This window comes from Oncorhynchus kisutch, linkage group LG6 (assembly GCF_002021735.2).
Source record: "Oncorhynchus kisutch isolate 150728-3 linkage group LG6, Okis_V2, whole genome shotgun sequence".
Taxonomy (NCBI): Eukaryota; Metazoa; Chordata; class Actinopteri; order Salmoniformes; family Salmonidae; genus Oncorhynchus; species Oncorhynchus kisutch.
In genome coordinates, this window is record NC_034179.2 from 30,973,094 (window position 1) to 30,993,473 (window position 20,380).

Below are 20,380 nucleotides of genomic sequence, written 5' to 3' on the forward strand. Positions count from 1 at the left end.
CTGCATTCCATTTTCGGTGAAAGTGTCAGGGTACGAGTGTGTGATGTGTACGTGTGTGGTGTGCGTGTTTGACGACGAAGCAGCTGCCTATAGATGTTTGTGTGTGCATGCTTATGAGCTGGTGTGAGGCATGCATGCATGCTCTTTAAAGGAGGAGAGGCTCAGGTCAATCAAGAAGAGATGAATTGCATGGCTCCAGTACAGGGCTTTCTCCTTGATCATCTTCGACAGGGAATACCAATGAAGGTCATACTGGTATGCTCTCCCTCCCTCTCCTCCTCATACAGCTGCTTAATCTAGTTGAACAGCAGCAGCACCTCTCTAGACAAACCCTCTGGCACTACTACAGCTTCCAAACACATCAGTGGAGATGTTAGGCAGGACAAATCTAGAAGATTCGATGGTAATGAAACAATGTACGAAAGCAATGCAATACAAGGCCATTCAACTAAATGAGACACATGACATCGTTAGCAGGGATGTTTTTAAAAGAAATGCACAATCTGAATCATCAGCAGACAACAGTAAAGATTGAGTGTAGCAGGAGAGGAGAGACAGTATGGGAAGACATGTCATGTGCGTAGCTCCTCCATTTCTGGGAGTGCTGGGGAGGTATTGAATGGTTGGAGTAATAAATTGATTATCTAATGAAAGGTGCGTAGAGGCGGCGGATCTGGCTGTTTGGCCTTGATTAGACTGGAGGGAGAGGGCTTCTGCTGAACTAGAGCGGGACTCACGTCCCGAAGGGCTACTAACACAAGGCCAGGAGATCCATTTGATGTCATTAAGGTGGATAACCTGGGATAGATAGACAACCTATTGTCTATGATGGAAAGCTTGAATTGGAAGTTCCTTCAGGAAGGAATTGAAGCAAATGTCACTATATACCCACTCAGTTCTGTTAGATCAGTCATTACTCCAAGCAAGGTAGGAAGGAAGAAATGATGCATTTTTCTAAGCATTCCAACAGGGCCTATGTGCTGTGTCCTCCTTCTAACCTGGGATTGAAAGGATGGGAGCGTGTGAAGGAGGAGGACCGAGGGAGGATGTGGGGTGACATGGTGTGAGAGATGCTTGTGTTTTGGCCCCAGTTAACCAAGGTTGTGGTCAATTCAGAATTTAATAGAGAATGACTCAAATTCCAATTGAATTATTGGATTTTAATTTTAAATAGTAAACATGAATTAAAAGGAAATAGAATGCAATGAAATTCAAATGCCTCTTCTATTCTATATAAATACACATCTTGTACATAAAACATGTCGTTATACACATGCATATAAAATATGGTTGACATTTTCCAGAATGCATTAGTAACCCTCAAATTATAATGGACTATTCTAAGCACTAAGGTCAAAAGAGTATGAACATTGTTTCCATAGAAAAGTGATATATTCTTTGGTATCTGGAAGTGTGTCAGATACAATGAAAATCTCATGTTCTATGACTGAGTGGAATTTCTTTGAATTGCACTGAATTAAGTTCTACTTCCTAATCCTCAAATTCTACATCCTGTGGGGTGTGGTCAATCAAGTCAAATTTCAACTCATGACTTGAATGGGAGTCAATTCAAAATTCTGAATTGAGCACAACCCTGCAGTTAACTGCCCTAGGGGGCAAGTTTTAATATTTGCCCCATTAAATATTAATCTATGTGGCAGATTAGAGGCTTCCCACCTGGTGAGATCTAACATAGCTTTTGGACCCACTGGACCATTTGAGAGAATAGAAGCATGACCGACAAACCGGGTGTTATGTATAGGGTAGCTGGGTATTAAAACCATCAGGGGCCAGACACGCACAACTGCAACTGTTTGGGTTAGAACATGTTGGTTAAAATCAAATACTGATTCCTCTCCATTAAACGTTTCCCAATTATTAACCTAACAATGTGGTTAAACGTCATTCCATTCGGATTTTCAAATGGGCCTACTTGCAGTCACGCAAATTCCTCTGTATCCTTTCTCACCCCCCCCCCCCCAGACCAAATATTTGTATAGAAGTCAGTCTGTTTCACTGGTTGAGTCCCTGGGGGAAGCTGATCCTCTTATCCACCTTTATTAATGAGTGATTGACAGGATTTGTTGCCATAATCCTGTCGGCAGGCCGTCTGTGATAAAGCTCGCTCGCTCCCTCCTCTCCCCTCCTTGATGAGGGGTGTGTGCGCTCGGGGGTTGGGAGGGAGAAGGGGTAAATGAGGACCTCTGGAAGAGTGCCCCAATGTTGCCAATTCATTTAGGCAAATATAATTGAAAAACCTTGCCCATCAAAAATGGTCACATTTCCTCAGAGCCACCAAAACATTAACACACACTAAACAACTGAGCAGTGTTCACATTACATCTCATGGAATGTAGCGTGTCCCTGCTCCATTTGGATCAAACCCCTTGTTCTCCTCTTCATCTCTGAATACAATAACAGTGACTGTACACCTTGTCATACCTCCATCTACTCCTCCTCCAGTGTGTGTGTGTGTCGGACCAGAGTCATAGCCCGGCCTCTCTCTGTGGGGTGCTAGAGTCTCAGGGTTTTCATGTCAACTTCACTTCTCTACACTGTCAATGACGTAGTGCACACACACACACACACACACACACACAACCCCCTGACACTTATTCACCCATACAATTGAAAAAAAATCTATTTAGCTCTCTAAACCAGGGAGTGAAAAACCAACTGGTTTGTTGGCAATCCCCTGACATTAACAAAAGCTGGTAAATTCACCCAGTGGTGGTAAATGCTATTTTCTTCCTCGCACTTATTTTAATTAAACCTAATCTAGCCCGGGCCTGGTCTCTGGAGGCCTGCTAAAATCCTAACTAAAGGATTCTTTCTAGTACTGGCTGGCTTGGGATAACTGCATGGTGGGGGGCGATATGGTGGAGGCTGGGGGATAGGGCTAGCAATAGGGATGGGACTGGTGCTGGGCAGATAGAGATGGGGCTGAGGCTGGGGAGATGGGGATGGAGATAGGTCTACTAGGGTACGTGGGCTGGAGCGGAGTCATGGGGCCAAGGTCTAGAGCAGGGTTTCCCAACTGGCGGGTGGTTTTATTTAAAAAAGGAAATGGCCTGCGGCCAAATCTAGTTGATGATCCCTGGTCTAGAGAGATGGGACTGGGTTCCTGCCAGGAAACGGGCCAAACCTTTGAAGAGGCACAAAGGTCAGCCCAGCCGCTGGCTGCTGAATTAATGAACTTACACATTTAAGTTGCAAATCATGTGCAGTGAGCTTGGCCAGCGAGGGGAGTCTGACTGGAGCTGCTGGTGAACGTTTCCTAGACTTATGTGTTCACGTTAAATCAAAACAGAAGTTCGATAAACAGAAGTTCGATAAACAGAAGTTCGATAAACAGAAGTTCGATAAACAGAAGTTCGATAAAGCGCCTTGGCTTGTATCCCTCTGCTTTGACATTCTTAAATGTACATATATTTTCTGAAATTCTGTATGCTTCTTTGTTGGCTTGATGACAGCTTTTGACTTGAGGGTATTTCCATCAAAAAGGAACCATGAGCTTCAACATGAAGTTCAAAGGAGCTTGTCGAAAAGCTAAAAGTAAATATATTTATTTGGGGGGAAATTAAGGCATAGATAACATTTTCAACCATTTCCCATTTTTAGAATTTGGCATAATTAAAGGCTTTGATTTCTGGATAAACAGGTGTAAAAAGGGTCTTAGAAAACATCTTCCAGAAAGTCTTAAAAAGGTATCAGAAATACATCAAAACACAATAATGTTGATGTAAAGACCCCTGCCAACTAACATCAACACATATTTAGTTTTGGAGAAGCTGTTTACCTTCTATGAGTTAATGAAATACTCTGCCTTGTCTCAGGATGGTAAGTGAGGGGCTGATATCCCTCTAGCGGAGTGGGGGCTGTGCTTTGGCAAAGTGGGTGGGGTTATATCCTGCCTGTTTGGCCCTGTCCGGGGGTATCATCGGATGGGGCCACAGTGTCTCCTGACCCCTCCAGTCTCAGCCTCCAGTATTTATTTTGCAGTAGTTTGTGTGTGTCGGGGGGCTAGGGTCAGTCTGTTATATTTGGAGTATTTCTCCTGTCTTATCCAGTGTCCCGTGTGAATTTAAGTATGCTCTCTCTAATTCTCTTTCTCCCTCTCTCGGAAGACCTGAGCCCTAGGACCATGCCTCAGGACTACCTGGCATGATGACTCCATGTTGTCCCTAGTCCACCTGGCCGTGCTGCTGCTCCAGTTTCGACTGTTCTGCCTGCAGCTATGGAACCCTGACCTGTTCACTGTGATTACTATTATTTGACCATGCTGGTCATTTATGAACATTTGAACATCTTGGCCATGTTCTGTTATAATCTCCACCCGGCACAGCCAGAAGAGGACTGGCCACCCCTCATAGCCTGGTTCCTCTAGGTTTCTTCCTAGGTTCTGGCCTTTCTAGGGAGTTTTTCCTAGCCACCGTGCTTCTACACCTGCATTGCCTGCTGTGTGGGGTTTTAGGCTGGGTTTCTGTACAGCACTTTGATATATCAGCTGATGTAAGAAGGGCTATATAAATACATTTGATATATTGCCTTGTAATTCCACTAACGAAAACCACCACATATCTAAGATATTTTCTAATCTCTCCACCTCATGGGGGAGGATAATGAAAGTTCACAGAATTAACAAGTAATGGTAGACCTACCAATAAATTGGTGATTCTACTGATATACATGGTTTATTAAGTGATTAAAACTTGTAATTCTGTTACCAATTTGGTTACTGAATTACCAACAAAAAAATATCAGTAACGCCATTACTGCAAGTGAATTGGCTGCAATGGGAAATCATAAGACACAAACCACTGTTGGGCCTTCTACCGTCCTTTCACTGGCATACTGTTTTAAAACATGTTTTCATGTTATTTCACCTTTATTTAACCAGGTAGGCTAGTTGAGAACAAGTTCTCATTTGCAACTGCGACCTGGGCAAGATAAAGCATAGCTATTCAACACATACAACACAGAGTTACACATGGAATAAACAAAACATACAGTCAATAATACAGTAGAAAAAGAAAAAAAAAGTCTATACACAGTGACTGCAAATGAGGTAAGATAGGGGAGGTAAGGCAATAAATAGGCCATGTGGTGAAGTAATTACAATATAGCAATTAAAACACTGGAATGGTAGGTGTGCAGAAGATGAATGTGCAAGTAGAGATACTGGGGTGCAAAGGAGCAGGTGGCGAAGTAATTACAATATAGCAATTAAACACTGGAATGGTAGATGTGCAGAAGATGAATGTGCAAGTAGAGATACTGGGGTGCAAAGGAGCAAGATAAATAAATAAATAACAGTATGGGGATGAGGTAGTTGGATGGGCTATGTACAGGTGCAGTGATCTGTGAGCTGCTCTGACAGCTGGTACTTAAAGCTAGTGAGGGTGATATGTGTCTCCAGCTTCAGAGATTTTTGCAGTTTGGCAGCAGAGAACTGGAAGGAAAGACGACCAAAGGAGGAATTGGCTTTGGGGGTGACCAGTGAGGTATACCTGCTGGAGCGCGTGCTACGAGTGAGTGCTGCTATGGTGACCAGTGAGCTGAGATAAGGCGGGGCTTTACCTAGCAGAGACTTGTAGATAACCTGTAGCCAGTGGGTTTGGCGACCCGTATGAAGCGAGGGCCAACCAACGAGAGCATACAGGTCGCAATGGTGGGTAGTGTATGGAGTTTTGGTGACAGCTCATAACTGTTTTCTCTGTCTTTCTGTTGGTCAAACCAAAAGTGTTTAAACAGTCAATCTCGACAACCCTTCTCTATCACCCCCTCTCTGCCTCTCTCTCCTGTTAATGTCACCTCTCCCAGTTCTTACTGACACCTACCCATGAGCCCCCTCTTTCCATTTACTGTAAGCAGCATCCTCACCCACTGAGCACCGACCGACACTGGAGGTCCATTGCCATCGAAAAGTAGTTGAAATTTGGTCAGTCTACCCTGGCCTTGATGTTAATGGATTGTACCAAATCTGAACCCATCATAGACAAATGTTTCACAAGTTTGGATATCACAGTACAGTTAAGTGAGTAGAGCACAGTAGAGTAAAGTCAAATACAATAAAGTAAATTTCTGTGTCTTACACATCAGGGACCCATGATTTAATTCCGTTAGCAGGTGTTAATCCACTTCAAACACATGGTGCCATGACATAGCATAGCCATGACGAATTGCAAACGTCGCTGAAGTTTGAGACTTATCTCCCTCACCAACTTTAAACATCTGCTATCTGAGCAGCTAACCGATCGCTGCAGCTGTACATAGTCCATCGGTAAATAGCCCACCCAATTTACCTACCTCATCCCCATACTATTTTTATTTATTTACTTGTCTGCTCTTTTGCACACCAGTATCTCTACCTGCACATGATCATGTATCACTCCAGTGTTAATCTGCTAAATTGTAATTATTCGCCTACCTCCTCATGCCTTTTACACACAATATGTATTGACTTTCTTTTGTTTTCTACTGTGTTATTGACTTGTTTATTGTTTACTCCATGTGTAACTGTGTTGTTGTCTGTTCACACTGCTATGCTTTATCTTGGCCAGATCGCAGTTGTAAATGAGAACTTGTTCTCAACTAGCCTACCTGGTTAAATAAAAAATAAATAGCAGACACCGTATTCTTTCTGCAGACATCTTTGAATCTTAAGTCGAAGCAGATATTTAAGAGTTTTTTGGAAACCACGTTCGCATATAAAACTGAAGGGAGATTCTGTTACCAAAGTTTACGTTTGCACAGTTCAACCACAAAATCAATTTTTACAAATGTTTCAGTGTAAACTGTTAAGTAGTCCTTGTGCATGGAGTTGTATGTGCATGGAGTTGTTTGGTTTATGTATGGTTTACTATGAAATCAATGGTGTTTTTTTGGAATACATTTTAAAGTGAAAAAAAAAAACAGAGTTCATGATTCTCGCTCTTAAATTCTGTCCAAAAACCAACACAGCCAACCTCAATTATAAACTGGTCAGCAATCAATTAACATCTCAAATTTGAGAAGATGAATATAAACACCCAGTTGTGTGACCATTAACTGTGAGGACATTGCTAGAAAATTAATTTACGGACAACCTCCTGAAGCAGCAGTAAAACACTGCCAACCCCACCTCAATTCAGCTGAGAGACCCAGCTTCTCTCCCACCACTACCTCTTGAGATGACCAACTCAAAGTACACAAACTACCTCACTGGCTGTGCAGGAGTGGAACAGTCAGGCCTGTTCTAACAGTTAAACGTTGTTAGCTACACTGAATTATTGAACAGTTTCTCAGACTAAGACAACGTTCACCTGGGCAACTTCCTCACTGCTGTGCCGGGCTGGGTTGGTATCGACTGACTGGCTGAGGCACTTTGGAAGCACTCCTTCTGAGGTAGAGGTGTCTTGTCCTCCCTCCAGGATGTGTTCCATCAGGCCTGTGAAGTTGCAGACTCATCAGTCCTGCTAAGTGGCTACTCTTCACAAGGCAGAAGGGCTGGCTGGGAGACCTGGTCCAGAAACTACAAGGTACCTGGGTTAATGGGCCTCAGACTAAGCTGATGGAAGACTTTACAGGTCAGTCAATTAGAGTCTGGGATCACAGCCGTGGAGTAGTGTACATTAGTGCCATTTTAGTCGCTGTGCTTAAAAACAGAACTATAAACTAGAGGATGCCCGATTATGATTTTTCAACGCCGATGCCGATTATTGGAGGACCAAAAAAAGACGATACCAATTAAAATCAGCCAATTGATTGAGTGATATATATATATATTTGTAATAATGACAATTACAACAATACTGAATGAATACTTATTTTAAATTAAAATACACATAAAATCAATTTAGTCTGACATAAATAATGAAACATTCAATTTGATTTAAATAATGCAAAAACAAAAGTAAAATATGTGCCATGTAAAAAAAGCTAACGTTTAAGTTCCTTGCTCAGAACATATGAAAGCTGGTGGTTCCTTTTAACATGAGTCTTCAATATTCCCAGTTAAGAAGTTTTAGGTCGTTTTTAATAGGAATTATAGGACTATTTCTCTCTATATCACTTGTATTTCATATACCTTTGACTATTGGATGTTCTAATAGGTATTTTAGTATTGCCAGCCTAATCTCAGAAGGTGAATGGCTTCAAGTCATAAACAGTGCTGTGCTTCAAGCATTGCGAAGAGCTGCTGGCAGATGCAGGAAAGTGCTGTTTGAATGAATGCTTATGAGCCTGCTGCTGCCTACCACTGCTCAGTCAAACTGCTCTATCAAATCATAGACTTAATTATAATAAACACACAGAAATACGAGCCTTAGGTCATTAATATGGTCAAATCTGGAAACTATAATTTCGAAAACAAAACATTTATTCTTTCAGTGAAATACGGAACCATTCCATATTTTATTGAAGTGTAAATATTAATGTTACATTGCACAACCTTCAATGTTATGTCATAATTATGTAAAATTCTGGCAAATTATTTAGTCTTTATTAGGAAGAAATGGTCTTCACACAGTTCACAACGAGCCAGGCGGCCCAAACTGCTGCATATACCCTGACTCTCCTTGCACTGAACGCGAGTGAAGTAACACAATTTCCCTAGTTAATATTGCCTGCTAACATTAATCTTTTAACTATATATGCAGTTTTTTTTTTTTATATACTTGTGCATTGATTTTAAGAAAGGGATTGATGTTTATGGTTAGGTTCATTGGTGCTACGATTGTGCTTTTTTCGCAAATGCGCTTTGTTAAATCATCCCCCGTTTGGCAAAATAGGCTGCGATTCATTTATAAATTAACAGGCACCGCATTGATTATATGCAACGCAGGACAAGCTAGTTAAACTAGTGATTATGTTAAGATGAATTGTTTTTTTATAAGGTATGTTTAATGCTAGCTAGCAACTTACCTTGGCTCCTTGCTGCACTCGCGTAATAGGTGGTCAGCCTGCCACGCAGTCTCATTGTGGATTGCAATGTAATCGGCGTACAAAAATGCAGATTACCAATTGTTATGAAAACTTGAAATCGGCCCTAATTAAAATCGGCCATGCTGATTAAATCGGTCGACCTCGACTATAAACGGAACTATTTATTTCATATTGACAGAGCAGATTGGAGAAAGTGAGATGGTGGCACGGATACTGTACATTTGTGTGTGTTGTCATGGCAGATCCTCTGAGACAGAGCCCTGGGGGGGGAGTGATGGTGGTGCTGAGGGGACTTAACTCCTTGGAACCTGACTGCATCATTAACCGCCATCAGACTCAGAACACAAACCCTGCTAGCTAGCCTCCATCCTGCAGCTCTCTCTCTTCTCCACGGATGGCTGGAATGTCCCACGAGACAGAGAGAGGGAGGGAAAATAATGATCAAAAAGGGAGAGAGAAGATGGATGAAGTAAGCAAAAAAAGGAGAGGGAAGAGCTCAAGAGAAGTGCGAGGAGGGTGGCGAGACCAAGAGAATAACCAAGTGGATGTAGACGTTCCCTAAAAATAAAAAAATCCCACTGAGCAAATTTCAGGTCTACTGAGCGCAAACTTGAACGTTGTGAAAATTCTGTGCAACTTCCAGTGCGTGTTTACTGTGAACACTGAGGCTGTACCTGCTTTAAGTTAGTTTTAACAGTGGCCAAGTAGACTACTGTGGCTATTTGATCATAAATGTAGATCTAACAGAGTGGTCTACCATCATCAATGGAGAAAATGCATCCCAAATGGAAATAGCTCACAGTAGCAACCAAAGTGTGGTGTTTATTGTAGGCCTACATTCCATGAGACGTATGAACAAAACCATGCAGAGCTTGACATGAACCTGTTGACATGAACCTACTTGTCCTTCAGACAAGGTGAGTGAAAATGTTGTTTGATGCAAGAAACCACTTTACAAAATAAAATGCATCATTCCCATACCATTATTATATAGAATCAGACAAATTATGTTACCCTCTACCTATTTAGCCTATTCAAGTCCGTCTCAAAATACAACACGACCCCTTTACGTGACTTGATTTTCAAAGATGTCTAGAAATGTACATGTTTTGTGCTCTTGTAGGAAGCAATCAGTACAAATGATCTATAACTGGGCTAATCTCTCACACGTGGCTACATGCAGCTCTTGCTTTGATCTCAAAACAAGCACATCTACTCTGTGTAAACACAGTCCAGTTCAACGTAAATGGCACAGATTCATATATTGCAATGGTCCATTTGCATAGGCCTACTGCAGCTCTGATTGGTTATCCTGCGCCGGTCTGTGTAGAATCCTTCTCCGATGCATTCTGCCTACAACAAAATCTCTTGCATATTTACTTTTGCATACTCAGTCTGGCATAGTTTGTTTCGGTATGTTGCATTGAAAGTGGATAATATTGCGCTGATTCGATCACAATTCCCACAGTAAAGGGAAACGTTGATAGTGTTAACTAACATGGAAAACTCTAGAAAGTTGAGTGAGTGAAGTTCAAGCTCATGTTTCTCTGCGGAAGCTGATATTTCTTCTGCGTACAGCTTAGAGGAAACATTAGATGTAGACGGAGAGAAAAACAAAGGGAAAGGAAAAAACAATGGTGAACTGTAGAAGAAAAGCAAGAAGCTGGTGAGGAATAGAAAGAGAACAGGTGTGGTTCTCTCCTGTAGTTCCAGTGATAGGCAGTGACATCATGGTTCTCTGCCTGGGAAGCGTGATGAGGTCATAATGACAGACTACTGAACAGAGTATCCAGAGGCTCATGTGTCCCGAACAGTCATCCAGCTGCCGGACCAGGGGTGTTTGATTACCCTCTTGGCCAGGGAATGGGTCACAGAGGGCTGTCTGCATTCTCTCCATCTCCCCCCATCCCTCCAACCCCAGCCATTACACCCACCACCTCCTCTCCATTCCTCTTCCCACACTAGGATCAATAGCAATCTGGCTAAAAGTTTGGGATGAGATTGGCCGGCAGTGAGAGACTGTCTAGTAATTGGGTTAGAGGCATCACATTTCCCGGATTGAACACCACACGTTCCATTACCTGTTCTTCTCATCCAATTGTTTTTCCTTCAGTCACACTCTTTCCTTGGCTGCAATAGCAGGCTTCAAAATGAGATACAGCAACATTGTTTTGATGCCATGATGAGAGGAGAGCGCTTCTAATTTTAGTACAAGACTTTCCTTCATCTGCTGCTAAATATTCAACATCATGCAGAACAGAGGCAAGAATTTCATCAAACGAGTTACATTCTGGTGGTAAAAACGGTTCTGGGCATAACAACCCTCACATCAGCAGCAAGACCCCCAAACTCTTCTCAAAAGAATACAGAACTCTCTGAGGGGAGAGACACCTAAAAGACGGGGTTTATAAATTATTCATTGCTCTTTTAGCAGTATCTAGCTGATCTAAAGTGTGGTGTAAAAATACTAGGTTTAAACTGTCTGAAAGGTTGCTGAGTAAATTAAGGTACTCACCTTGCGCCCCTGTTGAGGATTGGTGCGGCAGATTGGTCGAGTCGTGTCCCCCACCGCAACCCTGACTTCTGACCCCAGCCCAGCCCCTGCCGTGACCCCAGTGCTGACCCCGTGATGGCGGTGCCACCCCAGCAGGCAGCGCCACTGAGCCATCTCCCTCAGGAGAGGCAGGCAGGATGCAGGGCACAGCATGACGTGTGAGAATGGACGGACACACACACACACACACCCCCTCTGTCTGACACACTATCCCTCAACCAATTTCCCGCACCACTGAGTCTTTACTATACCCCCCCCATGAGACCCATCAATGGCCGCGCTCTTCCTTCACAAGCGGATCCAATCCAAATCTCAATTCCTGTATACCAAAGTCCTGCTGAATTCAGTCTCAAGTAGTTTAGGTGCTAAATCCCTTCTGCACTCTAAGGATAGAATACCTCTCCGGCTCCACCATAAGCCAGGTAAGAGAGATGAGGGGCTCCACAGCTGGCCTGCTGGCTACATAAAGCAATCTGAGTATCAGTCCCCAAAGCACACTGCTGTAATGTAACGGCAGCCTGAGGTGTAAGGAGAGCTGCCTGCCTAACTGACTGCTCTAATGGTGCAGTAACGGCTGAAAATACACAAAGTGCCTAATATCGGTTCCACACAGTCAATGGCATGCATGTCTCTCTAAGTGTGAATGAATCGGTGTTGTGTCTGTCCGGTCCACAGTCACACTAAGTTACCTCTAGTACTCAGGCACCTGCCAAGCTCAGCTCACATATTTATTGTGCCTCTGACTGAACACACTGAAATCAGCCCAATGTTTCTATCCTGCCAGACAGCCTAAACAAAGCCACGAGGAGCTCCGAACCTCTCTGCAGTGGGGGAATTCAGTCTCTTCTCGCTCTCACACAAACAGTCTGATGCGAAGCACACAGCAGCATGGATCCCAGCTGACTAGCTACCTCGCCGTCTGTCCTCTACCCAGAGAGAACATTCAGTACCGCCATTGTATGACTTCAGCCTGGCTCAGGCATGTGCTGTATCAGCCACACAGCTAAACACTAGCAAGCAGCATCTCTAGAGAAGATGAACAGACCAATGGACATGGAGGGTAACATCTGTCTCTCTTTCACTCGTTCCAGCGCTCCCCCTTTCCTGCTCCCTCCCTTTCTGGCGGTCTCCTGCTGCAGTCAAATACAAACAGCCCTCAATGACAGCTCCTCCTCGATGGCTTACCGAGCTAAACACACGACCAACAGCAGAATAGTGGCTGCCACACACAGCTAAAGCGCCTACTGAATCACCTGAAGCTGGACAGAGGAATGCCTGCATAACACACAAACACACTGTGCTGTGCTCTCCTTTCAGCTCAGCGCGGTGACAGACAAGGCGCCGCGCAAAAACATTCCCCCATCGAACGACTGCAGCACACACACGAATGGAGGAGGCGGGGAGACACACTGCCTGTGTGTGTGTGGGGGGGGGGGCACTGTATTCGTCACGGCAGCATCCCTCCCTCTGCATATTGAGATACATCCTCAGTGTAAATCAGTTTATACTCCAGAGTTTGTTTACTGGATTTCCATTGAATGTTCTATATGTTGACTGTGTCTATTCAGTTTGTACATTGTCTATGTCAACAACCCCTGGCCTTCCTCTCCCATGTTTTTCTTTGTCCTTCTCCTTTTCCCTCTGCATCCATCTGCCCCTGTAGGACAGACTGTTCGGACTCCAGAGCAGAATCACCATCCTCTGGCCTTTTCCTTGCAGATTGTGTGTGTGTGTGTGTGTGTGTGGGTTTGGTTTGGTTTCATTGATTCTGGCAGGTAGCTGATCGAAGAGCAGCTGGCCTTGGCCGACTGACTTTCCATTTCCCCAGCATCTTTTCCATTGTGTCCCCCCTATCCAAGGCCAGCCTCTAATACCTCCCTCAACGGGATGTGGATGAGATGCCGGAGACACATGTATACGTGTACACTTGTGTCTGGAGGCTAGGGACACACCTCAGTCTAAAAACACCACAACAGATTCAGCAGGTCCTGCCAGAGGAGAGGTTCTGCTAATGCAATGCCTTCAAAACACCCACCACCTCCAAGTTTATAAACAAGCGGTATGGCAGTAGGTACACATACAGTGTGTACACTCATAAAGACACCAAAATGCATATGGATAGATGTGCAGACACAGACAACCACACCCCTACATAAGCTGCATAGCTAACTGTCAGCATCCCTGCAGCGTACATGGCTAAATATTTAGTGTTAGCTGTGGGTGACAGTATCAGGTGAGGTTAGAATTAGGGAAAGGGAGATACCTAGTCAGTTGTACAACTGTATTTGTACAACTGTATGCCTTGATTGCCTTCAAATGAAATGTGTCTTCCCCATTTAACCCAACCCCTCTGAATCAGACAGCTGGAGTCGTGTGATGTAATGAGGCACACGCATGCACACACACACACACACAAACCCATACACTGCAGTGCAACATGGACAAGTGCCATGGACAAGGACAAACAGGATACCCCTGAAGCCAAAAAGGACCAGGAGCCTCCATTACTGCCAGATAATGGATGATTAAAGAGTGAGAGCAAAGGGAAGGAGATGGGGAGCAAGACTAGAACAGGAAGGGAAAGTACTCCCTGTATATTAGCTTCATCCTTCTGGATTTTATCTCCCCTGTTACTATTTCTATCATTTTTTCTTTCACTCCGCATCGTTGGAAGGGCCCGTGAGCAAGCATTTCACGGTCAAGTCTACTCCCGTTGTATTTGACGCGTGTGACAAATAACATTTAGTTTGAAAGAGAGAATGAGGCATTTTGCCAGGTCGTTATTGTAACTAAGAATTTGTTCTTAACCGACTTGACTAGTTAAATAAAAAGGGTAAATCGATAAATAAATGATAAATGAGTGATAGTGAATGAGGAAATAACAAGATAAAGCATGAGAGAGAGGAAGAGAATGACGAGTGAGAAAAGGCATGATTAAAAGACCCACATCGCGCAGAGACAGACGGGTGCTCAGTGTTCTTAATCACCAGGCAATTCAATTCAGTGCTCTCCTCACACAGAAGAGAGGGAGGAGGAGGAGTAGAGATAAGGGGAAGGAGAGGGAGGAAGAGGACACACTGAAGATCTGGTCATTGTGATTCAGCAGTATAATAGAATGGGACAGGTGTGGTGGTAGCTGGGCTAGGAGCTCATAAAGCAGATAAATCATGTTCTTTTGTTTTCATGACGACATTCATTCAAGTACATCTCACCCCCACTAAGCCCAGGCTGCTAATACAGCATGATGAAAACAGGTTCCAGTCAAATAAATCCCATTCAGGGGCTTGGTGAACACACACAGCAACCACACACACCCTACCGCAGTGGTCACCAACCGGTTGATTACGATCGGCAGGTCGATCTCCAAGGCATTTCTAGTCGCCAAACATCTGTAAAAAAAAATACAAATAAAAAAACGATAAAGCCTCGAGTTCCCTCAAAAGGGTGCACACGATTCAGCCCTGCGTGTTCGGATTTTTGAACCATTTCATGTGTCTGAAGGTACAAACTCTGCCTTCCCGGCGGGCCCGGAGACCCAATCAAGCGCACTACTGTTCTCTCCCGCGCTGAGACTGACCATCAGATGCAGGCACCATCAGCCCAGTAAAATAAAAAATAAAAAGCTAATTATTTAAAATGTATGTTCACTCAGCTGTGCCTCATAAGTAATACAACTGATCGATTGCCGGTGTGATCAAATAGCCGACCAAAAAATGGTCAGGACAATAATGCATTGGCAGGGCAATTCAAGCAAAGCCAATATGCGGTGATAATGTATTGGGCCTGTGTGTGTTCACCAAGTCCCTGAATGGGATTTATTTGACTGGAACCTACTCCACAAACCTCATTGCTACAGTAATGTTTTTAATAGCTTCATGTGGCATAGGATTACATTTTTTAAGTCGTGTTTTAAAGTCTAAGCGGAAGATCTCGGTTTGTATTTTGATTCAGAAAGTGATCTTGACTCAGATAAGGTTGGTGACCACTAATCCTACCGCAAACATCAGTAGAATGAGATATTGAGATGGAATGGTGTTTTTCAGATATACACGAGAGAAAGCATATCACACTACTGGAACAATCAATACGACAGACAGGTAGACATGTTATCATATGGCTCCGGCTAGAGACTCTTCCCTCAGCTATAACCCCAAGACCGCAACACAGAAGCACACGTGTCAATCACAACGCAGACACACACACAGGAGAGCAACACTTCAGAGGGGGAGAGGGGATGGGGTTGGATTGGCAACCTGCCAGCGTGTGTGTGGAAACACACAGTGAAACACACCAACTGGAGACATGAGGAAATGTAATTGTGGATAGGATGATATTTTCAGGTTGACTGAGTGTGAAAATGTGAGGATGTTTTTGAGAAGGAGAGCTGAGGAGATGCAGGGAAAGACTGACGAGGAGAAAGAAGAGGAGAGCTGAGGAGATGCAGGGAAAGACTGACGAGGAGAAAGAAGAGTTGAGCTGAGGAGATGCAGGGAAAGACTGACGAGGAGAAAGGAGAGGAGAACTGAGGAGATGCAGGGAAAGACTGACGAGGAGAAAGAAGAGGAGAGCTGAGGAGATGCAGGGAAAGACTGACGAGGAGAAAGGAGAGGAGAGCTGAGGAGATGCAGGGAAAGACTGACGAGGAGAAAGAAGAGGAGAGCTGAGGAGATGCAGGGAAAGACTGACGAGGAGAAAGGAGAGGAGAGCTGAGGAGATGCAGGGAAAGACTGACGAGGAGAAAGAAGAGGAGAGCTGAGGAGATGCAGGGAAAGACTGACGAGGAGAAAGGAGAGGAGAGCTGAGGAGATAGAATGCCCCAGAGTCTGCTCACGATCCTCTTCATTAAATCACACACTTAACAAGACTGCAGTAGTGCGATCCAGACAGCTAATGCTGGTTTAATCAAATCCCCATTAGAAACCCCCATGGTGAGACATCACATCAGCTGTAATAGCTAGTAGAGTTCGGATATACTGACTCGCAGGATCTACTACATCCTCCCTGCATTACAAACACACATTTTATTGGCAATTCCATTTCATCTCCAAATGATGTCTATCATTTTAAATTGATAGTCTAAAAAATAAACACTGCAGTTCCGTTTCCCTTTAGGAGATAGTGGCACTACAGACATGTTGCTGTACAGAGCACTTGATACATTCACTGAAAAACAACCACAACAAACATTGCACCGTCCTACTTCCTAACACCTCCCTTGACTTGACATCCTAACAAATGAAAACAAATAATGAATGAATAAAAGGTAACGCAAAAGTATGAAACCAACAAGACTGCTAATATAAAAACAACCAAAGTAAGGAAGCAGCTCTCACACAAATACTGTAAAACACACCAAATGAACAGCCATTCCATCCACACCACAACTGAGCTGAACTACCATCTGCCCTACATCAGCCCTGCTCTCTCTCTAACACACACGTCTCAGCAGGCGTCCTGCTTTATCGACTAACCACGCCACAACTTTAACCACACTTCACACACACACACAGACTGCCTGCTCCCTCCCAGCAGAGGTCTCAGCTCGGAGGCAGAGGAGTATGCAAAGCAGATGTCACATAGCCTGCTTCTAAAAATAACATGGGGCCATAGAGGCAGAACTGAAGTGAGGAATCACATGCTCAGGAGTGACGCCAGGCCAGCGCAGCACCACAGGCCATGCAACCGCAAGGGGGATGCTGCAGGGTGGAAGGACCAGACATAGTTAGCATTTCATAAATAGTCCATCAATACAGACCTGACACATCCAATTAAAATCTGTACTTGTATTGGGATAACCAATCATGAAATAAGGGGAAGACGATTCGACCTGCTAACAGTTTTACTGCTCCTAAAAAGAGAATGTCCCAACAACACCTGCACCCTGAAATCAAGTTTTAAGCTTAAGGTTTTTTATTGCGTGGAAATGCCAAATATCCTGAGTGGAATTAACCAAGTTCGAGTTCCTCTCCATTCAAGTGTGTTTATTCAGTCGTCAACTCATTTCCTGAAAATGAGTAACCAGAATTCCCTAAGAGGACTTTGTTTTCTTCGATAAACAGGAAATAGTGCATATGCTAAGACAATTGTCTCATGGTGTGTGTGTGTGTGTGTGTGTGTCTGTTCACATGGCCCAATGCCTGATTTCGACAAAAGCTGCAAGGGCACATGGGTCACCCTGCAATCAGCGAAACTGTGAAATTAGCCAGAGGCAGCAGGCTAGGCATCCTCACTCCCTCAGCCATATTATGGAGGGAACACACCTCAGAAAGGAGGGGAACAATGTTTGCGTGGGAGAGAAAGAGATAGGCTAATGAGAGAGAGAAAATGAATGAGCAAGAGTGTGTGTATGGGCTTTTGATCTGCTTCTAAGCTCAGCTGAAGTGTGAAATGTTTCCGATTTCTCATTAAAATCTCCATTATGAGAGTGGAGGGAAGTGGAGGTAAGTGTGTGTGGGAGGGAATGTGTGTGAGAGGATTTGTGAGTAGGCCTACCTGTTGTGTGTGTGTGTGAGAAAGAGAGAATATGAGACATTACTATTATGATGCATAAGCGACTCCTAGTGTGTATAATGATGTTTGTGTGTGTTGTTCCCCGTCTGCTGCAATGAGGCTCTGCCATTCTAAATTACTCAGATAAGGGGTGTGATTAGAGGGGTCCAAAAAGGTGTGCGTTTGTCTGTCCGCACCCGAGCGTCTGTTAGAATCAGCTTTTGTAGCCAACAATAAACCGTCAGGAAGGCAGTTGAGTGCCGGCAGTTGGCAGTGTGTGTGTGAACAACCAAAAAAAACAGGAACCGGTCCAGAATAGACTGACTCCTACCGAAATAAACTGTGAGCCCATGCAGGCAGGGAGGCAGGCAGGCCCGGGGCTCAGCATATCCGTGTCTAATCCCATTACGTGGTTGCAGGCCAACGCTGAGACCGTTACAACACGAACACCAGGAGAGGACCTGGTTGGGAAAAGTCCAAAATACATCAAAAGTAGCTGCATAAAACAGAGCTCACTGAATAGAGGGAGGATGTCCAGAAAGACCATCAGTGATGTAGCCTAAACATTGAGCTGCTCCTGAGGAAATGGGCATGCATAAAACCACCATATAACACCTCTATGTGCAGTGGAGAAGTGGGCTGAGGCTTTAGAGAAGATAAACACAGACATTCAGAGGAAAAACTACTGGAAGAACAAGAGCTGTCATGTTTGGGTCAAGGGTCTGCTTAGTCCTGTGCTGTTATCGTTCATAGTGATACCTGTCCTCAGTGGAAGTTAGAGAAGGTTAAGGGTACCGTGCTGTTGGTACTACTGAGAGATGAGGGCTGAAGATGGTTCAGCTGACGACTGAGGCAGGGCTGGGAAGGACAAGGAAGGTTAAGGGTACTGTGTTGTTGGTACTACTGAGAGATGAGGGCTGAAGATGGTTCAGCTGACGACTGAGGCAGGGCTGGGAAGGACAAGGAAGGTTAAGGGTACTGTGCTGTTGGTACTACTGAGAGATGAGGGCTGAAGATGGTTCAGCTGACGACTGAGGCAGGGCTGGGAAGGACAAGGAAGGACATGGCAGGGCAGGGCTTCATACAGCTTTCAAATGTTTGTCTCAGCAGGCCTGGACCTCGCAGAGGCCTTAGCACCCCAACGAAAACACTTGAGGACATATGGATATACAGGCAGGTATTAAATACCAAATTACTGACCTTAGTCTCTTTATCCCCGCTTCTCTCTGACACAGCCTTTAGCCTCAGCCAGAGAATGAGAAGATGAAGCAGGGATCCCCTTTCAAAGGATTGTAGCACCACAGAGCGCCGATACATCTTTAATGCGGCTACAATGCAATCACAGCACCATTAAGAGGCAGGAGCTACTGCCCTGGCTGACAGAGAGAGGGAATACATGTGTTTCACACTACCATGAAGTCAAGCGATGGCTTGTCTGAGTGGATCCAAGCAAGCATGAATGAGAGTAGTGAGAGCCAATTTAATGGTACACATTAAGCCTACTCTGCTCCATTTTGAATGTCGGAATCCAAAGGGATTCATGACCCACAGGACCCTGGGACATTGAGGGAGTTATTTTACGCTGGCCCAGTTTGAACCAGGCAAAAGCCTGTCATGTCATCAGTTGAAAGCGGGGAGGGAGGAGAGCCCTTCTCAAATCAAACAGTAAGGCATCCTTTTGTCAACAAGGCAGCATGGTGCATCCTCCAGAAGCTCTTTTCCATAAAATACATTTTGAATTTTCTAACTAGTTCTCACTGGGAAGGCAGATAAAGCATATTTATCAAAAGCAATTATCTTTTGCATGGGAAAACACAGAATCTTAAAAATTACAACACATCCTTAATTATGTCACTTTTGTTTTGAACTGACTTTGCAGTTGAACAGAGGGGCACCTGGCTCACGCACTGGGGGGGCCTGGTTCCACATGGAATGCAATCATCGTTCAACTGGTGCAAGACACACCTACACAGGCAAGATTAATCGAACCCCCTCATTGAGCAGTTATGAGTGATGATATCAGCACCATCTCAGCAGGTCCAATGAAAGGGTGTGAACTACAAACTGAACCTCTTGATTTGTAAAGGTAATTTGAGCAGTCATAACTGTGTGAATGATTGAGCGGATTTACAGAATGTACTGTTGATGATTCACAAAGACAATGACAACACATCTGGTCCTTATGACAACACCAGATACTTTATCTGACAATGTTATTTCAGACAAGGGCTTCTTGTTCTTTGCCAGGCCAGCATTCTTCAATGTTGTGGTCCATTCAATTCTGGTCTTCTCTGACAATTACATGGCAAGTGACTAACCATGACGACAACACAGTATAGATCATAACTAGCTACTTCCCAGTAGTAAAAAAAAATATTTTAAAAAGCAGAGATGCAATAGTAACCCCAACGT

At 44.1% G+C, this 20,380-nt stretch overlaps 1 protein-coding gene across 2 annotated transcripts in view; it reads right to left on the reverse strand.

Moving 5' to 3' along the window:
* LOC109892691 (E3 ubiquitin-protein ligase Siah2) overlaps window positions 1-20,380 on the reverse strand; it is a 31,359-nt gene that overhangs the window by 9,062 nt on the left and 1,917 nt on the right. The gene's annotated exons all lie outside the window — the stretch shown is intronic.